Raw genomic sequence first — 3,046 nt, 5'->3', positions numbered from 1 at the left:
AGATGTAAACATCACATCAAATTGACGTGTGCTATCTATCAAATATTTGGATGCCTGAAAGCACAAGCTTTTGAAAACAATGCCTTTACCGTCTTCGCGTAAACAACAAAAACGTGAATTTGTGAAAACGTGTTCACGGGGTGTTTCTTGACAAAGTGACATCGCCACCTACTGGCTTGGCAGCAGAATACAGCCTTTTTAGTCATTTTCACAGATCCGTGTGTAGGGGGATCAGTACATCGTTGTCGTGTTAACACACCATAATGAAGCCTCTTAGGAAATTATCCAAACCTGTAGCTTCACTCGGCAGGCTATAGTTTATTAGTTTATATGATTTATTGTTAAAAGATCGCAATCTCGATTCAAACACACGCGATCTTATCTCTAAATGACAGCGATTCTTCTCTATGAAACCTTTGACGACTCCGATCACAGCGAACATTCAGATCTGTGTTCTGATCCAGAGAGAGGGCGTTGTCATGTTTTTAAGCATGAAACAGCTTCTCAAACAAGTTTTTCAGCCACACAGTATCATTATTCCTGTGTTAAAATAATTCATATTATCACAGAAGTACTGGGATAAAAGTTTATAGTTTGGATGTAAACACTGATGTCTACGGTAGCGATCAAAATTGAGAAAATCACCTTTTGCACCGCTTCAAATATATATTTTATCAATTACACCAGTAGGTGGCGACAAGTGATCAAATGTATTCCTCATCGAATCCTTAACTCAAACCGATTTTTTAAATAAATAAATAATTAAAATTAATATTAACATATGTTTTAAATAGATTGCAGAAATTAATATTTTGTAAGAACTTGTTGTAATTTACGTTATTTTGTTGTTGTTTTTGTCTGTTCAGAATCGTGGAAGAATCATTATCTCTATATGAAACAAAAAAATTAACAGTCATGAAAGTGCAGTCGCTTTAAGTGTACTTAAATGGCCTTTTACTTAATTAATACAAGTACAGATTAAAAAAGTACAGATTAAAAAACGTATATATATATATACTTTTCAGTAATTTCACTTAAATGACAATTAATAGGTAATTTTCATTGCCATTTAAGTGAAATTATTAAACTTAAATATACGAGCTTGATAAAAATGATCATTCTAGAAGAATATTTCAGATGGCACTTAGAGGCTTTTGCATCTGAACTCTTCATATATATATATATATATATATATATATATATATATATATATATATATATATATATTTACTTTTGAAGTCTAAAAGAAGTTAGATTTAAAACACAAAAGTTTGCAAAAATAGTAAAAAGTGTTTTTCACAGGTGTAATTTGAACTATGCATTGCATTGTGATTTAGCGTTTATTAAGTCTATAAAGGTCCTAGCCGAAAATTACCTGTACCTTTTTTCCATTCTTCAACAGGTTTTTTCTTACAGTGCACAATATAACTGTGGTTTCTCCTTCCCGAGGTCTCACAGCAGCTGTACATCACTGTTTCACACTGTTTTCTGCTTAGTTTTGGGCTCTGAGCGCTGATTAATGCTCTCTGGGGGGTTTTGTTACTCACTCCACTTCAAACTCATCAGAAAGAACATCAAAATGAAACATGAAAGTACTTTTTGTTTTTAATTGAACTTTTTTTCCTTCACAAAAATATCCACAAATAAAGCTGAATAAATCTATTGCCTGGTGAACTTCACATTTTCCTTAAAAATGTGTTCTGCTCACTCACCCTGTACTTCATCTCCGAGGATCCAGTCGCCCTGGTTTCCTCCTTGGGGTGTCTGGTAATGCTGGTCCCCATGGTAACCTCCAAAAGACTCTCGGTCACCTTGGTAACCTATAAAACACTTATGGTAACCCATAAAAGACTCTTGATCACTGTGGAATTAAACTGTTTTTACCTTGATAACCTCCAAAGGATTCGCCCCACGATGACTCATCCTGCACATCACCATGGCAACGGCTGAAGGACTCGGGTTCGAACCCGTTTGTGATGGAGCTGATGGATGTTTCTTCTCCAAACTCACTGTGAAGTCTCGGGTGGAGGGAGTCGGTGTTGAAGGATCTGACGGTGCTGGTGCTGTAACGCGACGAGCGCTGGAACGACGAGGCTGAAGAAGCCATGGGCTCACGGGTGGAGGAGAGAAGTGCTGTCTCTGCTGTGAACGGGTCTCATATAGCGAGCAGATGCAGTGCATTATGGGTCAGCTGGACACCCTAACCACTCCATAAAAGGCCTTGGCTCTGGAATCCACTCCTGGAATAACGGTCAACGAGATAAGACATGGAAAACTTCTCCAAATCAGCGGGAGACAGTGGGATCAGAAAGACCCGCAGAATCCAACTGATCGAAAAATGGAAAATAAATACATAAAATGATAATAGAAACAACAAAACAAACTAAAATTATTAGAAACTTTTAAACACTTAAAGTGTTTATCAATTAAAAGTAAACCCAGTCAGGGTTAACAAACAAACAAACAAACAAACATAAATAAAATAAAAATGTACAGATTTGTATCTTAAACGCAAAAGTGTGTTTATCAGTTACAAGTAAACCTAATCAGTGTCAGGACTAATGAATGAATGAATAGCTGCTTGTTTTTAACCCTTTCATGTATGAATTATGACAACCTCAGTCAGGATTTTTGTATCCCCTGTTTTTATTTATCTTAGTGCATGAAAAACAAGATCTGAACTTTTTTTTTTTTTTTTTTTTTACACATTTTACAAAGAGATTTTTTAGACGTCCACTTCAATGGACAGTGTGAGTTTTTGGGTTTTAACCAAAGAGATGCATTATTAAACATAATACAGTAATAGCACAGCAATACTGCATCTAACAATCCAATGAATAAAATAATTTAAAATCATGTGGAAACTATAAAATATGTGACCCTGGACCACATGGGTACATTTTTTGAAAATGAGATTCATACTTCATCTGAAAGCTGAATAAATAAGCTATTAAGCTATTTGATGTTTATTATAAATAATAATAAATAATGTATGGTTTGTTATGATAGGACAATATTTGGTCGAGACACAACTATTGTAAATCTG

The sequence above is a fragment of the Scardinius erythrophthalmus genome, assembly GCF_964197995.2.
Source record: "Scardinius erythrophthalmus genome assembly, chromosome: 7".
NCBI lineage: Eukaryota > Metazoa > Chordata > Actinopteri > Cypriniformes > Leuciscidae > Scardinius > Scardinius erythrophthalmus.
Note: the sequence above shows the minus strand (reverse complement) of the source record.